Below are 8,644 nucleotides of genomic sequence, written 5' to 3' on the forward strand. Positions count from 1 at the left end.
GCCTTTTTCCAAGTTTCGTTTTCTCAGTAAGCTAAGAACTCCTTTATATGTCTTCCCCCTCTGACCTCAATTTTATAAAAAAGCTGTTTCCTGTTTATCAGTACAAATGATCACTTCACTTATTTTTTGTTGTTCATCAGAAGAAACACTTTAAAAAGTCTTATAAAACTTTTTCAGATATAATATAGGGTGCTCTTAGAGATTACCCTGTGGGGAGGGGAATTGGGATAGAAGATGGAGAGAGTGGGGGTACAGTTTACTTTCTGTGTAATAAGCACCTGTGTACTCAAGAATGATTTTGCAGACACCAAAGCCAAGTAGGGTGGAGGGAGCAAAGCTAGAGTCAGACAGGGGTCACGGACTTTCTCAGTTACTTTAACCCTTTGGGGTCTGTGTTTGCTTTTACATTCAGATTCTTTTGGGTGTCCAGACTTATAAATTGCAAGAATTACTACAGCCTGAATTTAGTCATCATTTTTAGCTTTGAGAAACAGGCTGTTGGTGAAGGCGGGGGATGGGAGGAGGGGAGAAAGAGCGTTGGATGAGGGAGTTCCAAATCTTGGCTGATTTTTGAGAACATTTTGGTGTGTTTTTCAAAATCACAGTTTCTAGGGACCCTTCCCAGAGGCTCTCAAAGTTGAAGTAGTTCATTTGATTTGGCTCTCAAAAGTTGTCTGGCATTTATGGTGAAAGTAACAAAATGTATACTATGAGTATGCTGATTTATACTTTAAAAAATAGCCAGAATATATGTGGCATATTGGGGGGATGCCTGCCTTTAGTAACATAGTTGTATTCTATATTGTTAGAAAACTATCACATAGACACAACACACATACATTAGGTGTCAACACAGAGGCACAGAGATCTTGTAGTTTTCATTTTAAGTGTTAGTCATAAAGTAATCTAACACAAATATAAAACTCAATAATGGATTCTTAGTTTTTCCTTACTATTTTCATGTTAGTCTGATCTTCCCATGGTAAAAATAGGATATTTGCTTAGGATGAGAGCTCTCCCAAAGTTCATTTTGGAATCAGAAGTTCACATCTTCAAAGGTGTGTCTATGTTCATCGGTACACAAAAGCAACAAGCATTTTTTAGTTCCACCATGAAGGTTCTAAAGGGCTGCCATATCCTCTGTGGATATGGGCCTGCCATCCACTACTCTATCTTTACCACTGAGGAAGACCATTTTTGCAGGGGCTGAAGGACCCGGGCACGGTGACATGGGCCCTGCTGGACTCCTTATTCCCGGGGCTCACAGACATGGCACCCATCATGCATGCAGGCCCAAGGACCCGGGCAGGGACACCTGCACCCTGCTGGACCACTGTGCCAAGGCTCATGGACTTGGCACCCCTCAACCCCAGAGTAGGATGGCTCACCTCACCATCAACTAGTGGGTGCTTCAGGGTAGATCAGTTCAGCCTGTCCCCAGTTCCAGCTCCTGCTGGTTTAGCACCCAGTGATTTACATGGAAAACTGGGGGAGCTGATCGGCCAAGTCAGGATGGACCCAGGTGAGGTTTCTTGGAAGACTCTCGACCGGACCACCGAACTCAGACCCAGGCCTCAGGGAGAACCCGAGAATGGGCAGCTAGATCTTGTAGTGCATGTGTCAGGACTGAGCCTCTTCAACTGCTGGTGCCTGTGCTAGTTACCTTAACCCAGAAGCTCAGAGGAAGAACTTGGCGAGAATTATGAGTACAGCATGAAATACATTACCTGAACATGTTGTAGAAAGAAAACCAAATCCTTCTCCACCACCCTCAATCACGCTGCCTTCAGAAGGTACATACATACACACATTTTTAAAGTTCTATTTTATTTCTTTGAAAGGCAGGGTTATGGGGTACTAGGTTGGAGGCAGAGAATCTTCCATCTGCTAGTTAATTCCTGAAAGGGCCACAAGAGCTGAGGCTGGTTAGGCCAAAGCCAGGAAATTCATCTGGGGCTCCCATGTGAATGCAGGGTCCCAGGGTCTTAGGACGTCTTCCACTGTTTCCCTAGCAAGAAACTAGATTGGAAATGGAGTGCCTGGGACTCAAACGGGCACCCAGATAGATCAAGCACTGCAGGTGCTTCACTTGTTACACTGCAATACCAGCCCCATAAGTCTTTATTTAAAAAGCACCTTTGGGGCTTTTCTCTTTGTTTCTCCCTTGACCTGAGATACAGGGGAAAAAATGACAATATTAGTGTGGAAATAATGGTATTACCCACTTTCATCCTGTAACTCTTGATCCTTTGTACCTTAATCAACTAAGTAAGATTATTAAAAAAAATAAATCTAAAAAAAAAGCATCTTGCTACAACTGGCTACTCTATGCTCAATGCTTCATTATCCTCTTCTTACAGCTTGTAAAACTGAAAAACGGAGTCTATGAAGTTCTCACAATCCATGTCTGGTAAGTGGCTGTTCCAGTTAAACATAAATTCATTCTAAAAAGTGTATTTAGTTTTGTTGGAAAGGTAGATACAATTTATGGAGGAGAGGGCCCAGCGTGGTGACCTAGCGACTAAAGTCCTAGCCTTGAACAAGCCAAAATCCCATATGGGTGCCAGTTCTAACCTTGGCAACCCTGCTTCCCATCCAGCTCCCTGCTTGTGGCCTGGCAAAGCAGTCAAGGATGGCCCAAAGCCTTGGGACCCTGAACCCGCGTGGGAGACCTGGAGGAGGTTGCTGGCTCCCAGCTTCAGATCGGCCATTGCAGCACCAGCCATTGCAGTCACTTGGGGAATGAATCATTGAATGGAAGACCTTCCTCTCTGTGTATCTGACTTTGCAATAAAAATAAATAAGTCTTTAAAAAAAGAGAAAGATTTACTGAGAGGAGAGACAGAGAGAAAAAATTTCTGTCTGTTCATTCATTCCCCAAGTGGCTGCAATGGCTGAAACTGAGCTGATCCGAAGCCAGGAGCCTCTTCCAGGTCTTTCACACCGGTGCAGGGTGACCATATGAGAGAAATGTCGGCCCAGGCTATACAGCATTGGCCTTTTCTACATCTCAGGCACAGGTGTTGAAGGCCTGTCCCCCACAAAAGCCAACCCACCAAATCTCAAACGTTCCTGCTGAGATTGCGGGTCACCTTTTTGACAAAGCGTGCCTGGGGAGGTGTGAGACGTCTTCATTACCATCTTCCTCTTCCTGTTGTGGCCTGAACATATCTGAGTACAAAGTTCTGTTAGATTCCTTTTCTAGTTAGATCTTTTTTTTTTTTTAAACCGTTGTTGATTCCTGTAACTCATGTTTGCTCCTATGGTGGCTCAGAGCCTGGTGATTGTTCCCCTAATCCCTTGTGATCTATTACAAGCAGCTTGTATGCTATTGTTAACTAGTAACTTTTGCCAGCCTGCTTGCTTTGCAAAAAAATTGGTATAAATTGCCCCAGAAAAATTCAGTGAAGTGTGCATTGGTTCATCTCACCTTTGCGTTCCCTGCGTCACAAATTTCTTCTCTGCGCGTACATCACACTTCGCATCCTGGTCCCCACTAGAGGGACCCCCAAGACACAGGGGATGGGAGAAGGCTGCAGCTCCTTGGTTTGCACCTGTGAGTCCCCTGTGTGGTGGGCTGAGACAGGGTCCTCCTGTTGGGCATTCCAGACGTTCCTGAGGAGATAAGACTTGGAGTCCATCTTGGAATCATTCTCACTCTGCCTCAAGGCCAGGATTGTGTTCCAACACAGCTCAACCTAATAGCCGTGCCTGAAGAGCAAAATAAATGCTGCATTACGCCTGTTATGGAGAAAGCATTCCAGAAATTTGGCCCTCATTATCTCTTACAAGGGGAAAGTTGCAACTTAACAGATGAATAATTTACCCAGGAGCAGAACCCAAGTCTGTCTGACTCCAAAGAGCATGCTCACTTCTACGTTTTTTTGCCTCCTCACGTATTAGTATGAAAGGCAGCTGTCCTTATGTTGACAGTGAGACGAAGATTGGAAACCCTTAGAATATTTATGAGATTAATCAAATTGGTTATTCTTAGCCTAAAATTTTTCTACAAATCAATATGATCACTCAAATGATTTACCTAAGAAGAAATGTTCAGAGAAAAGCATTTTCTACACTAAGAAAATTTAACAATAGGGTCTTTCGCTCAAGGTCTATGTAATGATACTATACAAGATCTGTATAATGACATCTCAATTAAAAAATTCAGGAACACAAATGAAAACTCATCTCTCTTGGCTTCGGATCAGCTCAGCTCCAGCTGTTACGACCATTTAGGGAGTGGATCAGCAGATGGAAGATCTTCCTCTCTGTCTACTCTTCCTCTTTGTATATCTGACTCTCCAATAAAAATAAATAAATCTTAAAAAGAAAAAGAAAACTCATCCCTGTTCTTACCACCACAGCACAGGCTTGTTTCTGTTCTTGCTTGTTCATTTCCAGTGCTGGTTCATTGGCAGATGAATTTTAGCAGAGTTGTAATCACAGTGTGCACTGCAGTTTGCATCCTGTTTGGCTTGAGTGTTCTCGTGGCCCTGCCCTACTCAGCAGCCTCCGGTAAAGCAGCCTAGGGCAGAGTGGTTCCCTGTGGGAGAAATGACCCTCGCATATTCCCAATGGTTTCCTGGTGCACTCTGAACTCATGCCTGTAGAGAGGAAGAGGGTGATGGGCAAGCACAAGACAAAAATGTCTTCATCAAGATTCATGAAAGAAGATGGGGCACAGGGCTTGGTGCAAAGGTCTAGTGGCTAGATTCTCGCCTTATAGCTACAAGGGTCCATGTGGGTGCTTGTCCATGTCCGGGCTGTTCTACTTCCGCCCAGCTCCCTGGCTCATACTCCAAATGCCCAGAATGCTCAAAATGACCAGGGTTGGGCTAAACCAAAGGTAAGAGTCAGCAGTGCAACTCAGGTCATCCACATGGGTGGCAAGACTTCAGCCACTCAAGCCCTCACCTGTTGCCTCTGAATTTGCAGGAAGCTCCAGTAGAATCTGGAGCTGGGAGTCAAATATAGCAGATTGCTATGGGATGTGGATGTCCTAACCACTGGATTAATTGAGGTTTCATCTTTAGGTTTTCATTTTGTGTGTGTTGGGTTGTGGGGAGGTTTTCATATATCTCTTCAAATTGGCTCAGCCGTGGTTGTTGTGGCCATTTGGGGAGTAAACCAGCAGGTAGAAGATCTTTCTCTGTCTCTCCTCTCTGTAAATCTAATTTGCCTTTCAAATAAAAGTAAATAAAGCATTGTAAAAAGATATATTTATTTTTATTACAAAGTTAGATGTACAGAGAGGAGGAGAGACAGAGAGGAAGATCTTCTGTCTAATGATTCACTCCCCAAGCTGCCACAATGGCCAGAGGTGCACTGATCTGAAACCAGGAGCCAAATTCTCTTCTGGGTCTCCCACATGGGTGCAGAGTCCCAAGGCTTTGGGTCATCCTCCATTGCTTTTCCAGGCCACAAGCAGGGAGCTGGATGGGAGGCGGGGCTGCCAGGATTAGTACCAGCGCTCATATGGGATTCTGGCACATTCAAGATGAGAACTTTAGCCACTAGGCCACCACATCGAGCCCAATGGATCATTAAAAAAAAGAAAGAAAGAAAGAAAAAAGAATAGTGAGGCTCTTGAAGTAAGCTAGTGGCTCAACTCCTTGCCCTGCATGCACTCGGATCCCATGTGGGTACTGGTTCATGTTCTTTCTGGCTGCTCCACTTCCCTTCCAGCTCCCTGCTTGTGGCTTGGGGATGGTGGTAGGGAACAAGCTCCTAGATCCTGGCTTCGGATCAGCTCAGCTCTGGTCATTGTCACCACTTGGGAAGTGAACCAGTGGATGCAGACTCTCTCTGTCTCTCCTTTCTGTGGATCTGATTTTCCAAGAAAAATGAATAAGTAAATCTTTTAAAACATTGATTATTGATAATGTTTACATAATTGATCAGGCTGGGAAGGGTCAAGGATCAAGTGATAATGGGAGAGATCATTGTTTACATGTTTTCTTCTTTTTGCTGTATATGAGGGAGAGGGAGATACAAGAGGAGAAACCATACCCAGCTTCCCAACAGCAGTGTTACTGGAGGATTGGGAAACTGCCACTTGATGTCAACCCCAGTTCCCCACGTGTAACATTTTGAGAGGGTTCTGTTCATGTGTTTTCAATAGTTCTGAGATGTCTCTGCTATTGCTACTCCAAGGATGAGGAAATCTTGGTTGATTGGTTGTCATAGTCTACCTCTGAGTCTTCATTGGCCCAGAAATATGCCGTAAGTTTCACTGCCTTCCATCCTCAGCAAACCATTGTGTGCTGTGGCCCAGTCCTGCCCTGCCCAACACATGCTTGGCTCATACATGTATTGGGGGTGCTACATCCCAGTCAGAACGACCCCCAATAAGCCCCATTGGACTGGCCACCTAGCTCTGGTTCCTGTGTCTGCCAGCATGTGCAATGGACTGGTCCTGTCTGTCCATTATCCTGCTTAATTCTCATATACCTCATTGGATGTTGAAAGCCAACTCAATCCAACTGACTCCACCCTCCAGCCCATACTTGTGCCATTGGGCGCCATCGCCTGTACAGACAGGACTGTTCCCAGTCCTGATTCTTATGCTCACCAAAGCAGCTCATAACCTCCTCACTGACCCATTCCCTGCCCTGGATCTCACACTCTCCAGGTGGTTCTAGCTCGACAGGACTTGCCCCCAGTCCCAGTACTTGCCAGCTGATACTGCTGTGGTAAAGCCCAACCTGCGTGCCCTTATTCTGACTCATATCTGTACCAGTGGTTACAATTGGCTATGCCAGCCTGGCTCTCTCCCTAACCCAGTTCACACGTAGGCGAACAGGTGTTGTAGCCCTGCCCAGCCTAGTCTGCCCCCAGTTCCAGCTCTGAAGCTCTCAAGTCTCTCCTCTCTGTGTTACTGACTTCCAAGATAAATAAATAAATAAATAAATAAATAAATAAATAAATAAATAAATAAATAGGGTGTTACATTATTTAAGGTAGCAGATCTCTAGCCAATCAGGTACAGTTGGGATTTTCTATGTATTTTCCCTCAGAACAAGGTGATTGCTTTATCCCATGTTTTTTTTGACCTGGTAATCCTATTTCTGGGGACTTTCCAATATATAAGGACAAAAAAAGGGTTGTGTACATGAACATATGCCTGCTCAATATTAATGACATAGCATAAAAAAACCAGCTTATTTAATTTTTATATAATCTGCCTAAAACGTTGTACAACTGTTAAAATCGAGAATTTTGAAGACCAGATTAGATCATGGAATAAATGCCTGCATTAGATGGCTGTTGCTATAAAGCAAACAATTTTGACAGCTCAGTCATAACATAGTAGCATTTGTTTCTCATTCATGCATTTTCAGGTCAGCCAGGTTTTAGTTGACCTAGTTGGAACTGGTTAAACTTGACTCCAGGGCAGGGTTTGCATTCAAGTTGACTTCAGATGGCTCTCACTTCTCAGTCTCTGATGAGCCACCCAGGACATGTCCTCATAGGGCAATGGTAGAAATCTAAACTAAAAGTAACAACTACTAACGTTGCACCGGCCAGATCCTGACATATTGCCAAACTGTGAAAAATATCTCTAGCTCTAACCTAGGAACTGCAAAGGGTATAAGGACTGGGAAGGAAGCAGCATTTGGAATAGTAATACAATTTACAACACTTCCCAAAATCATTAAATGCAAAAAGTGTACATACAAGATGGAAAGTTGACTTCTTCTCTTGCTCATAACTATGCAGACTTTTCTAAAAAGATGTTTATTAATTTTTTATTTGAAAGACAGATTTACAGAGAGAAAAGGAGAGACAGAGATCTTCCATCTGCTGATTCACTCCCCAAATGGCCACAACAGCTAGAGCTGTCCTGGTCTAAAGCCAGGAGCCTGGAGCTTCTTCCAGGTCTCCCACGTGGATACTGAGCTATCTTTAGTGGGGAGCTGTATTGGAAGTGGAGGAGCCAGGATTTGAAACAGCTTCCAAATGGGATCCTGGCACCAGAGGTATAGACTGAATTTACAATGCCATGGCATAGGTACCCCCAACTGTATCACTGCAATAATATGTTTTGTATAACAAAGGATGAAAATGAATAAGCAAGAAAACTTTTAAAGCTTTATTTTGGACAAGAGCTTTTTATTTTGCTTTTTCTTCATTTAAACTTAACACAATGACATATTGCCTTATTTTTATTTTTAGAAATGATTTATTGATTTGATTTGATTTGAAAGGCAGAGAAATAGACCCATAAAGAGACAGATGGAGAGAGATGTTCCACCAGCTAGAGTTCACTCCCCAAATGCTTTCAGTAGCTGGGGTGGACCAAACCAAAGTCGGAGACTAAAACTCAATCCTGGTCTCTCACATGAGTGTCAGGTGCCCAAGAACTTGAGCCATCATTTGCTGGCCTCCCAGCATGCACATTAGCAGGAAGCTGGTTTGGAAGCAGAGTAGCTAGGACTTAAAGCAAGAAGTCCAAGTTATGAGATGTGGACATCCCAGGAGGTAACTTAATCTGCTATGCCACATGCTGGCCTCCACCTTTTTTTTTTTTTTTTTTTTTTTAAGGAAATTTGGGAAGCTATCACAGCAAGCAATTCTTACCTTGGTTATTTCATTAAACAAGTTGTTAAGGCTTTATAATCTTAGCACTTTGAGTACAACCAAG

Source organism: Ochotona curzoniae, unplaced genomic scaffold (genome assembly GCF_017591425.1).
Source record: "Ochotona curzoniae isolate NIBS_2020 unplaced genomic scaffold, NIBS_Ocur_1.0 scaffold_2453, whole genome shotgun sequence".
In the NCBI taxonomy this organism is placed as follows: domain Eukaryota; kingdom Metazoa; phylum Chordata; class Mammalia; order Lagomorpha; family Ochotonidae; genus Ochotona; species Ochotona curzoniae.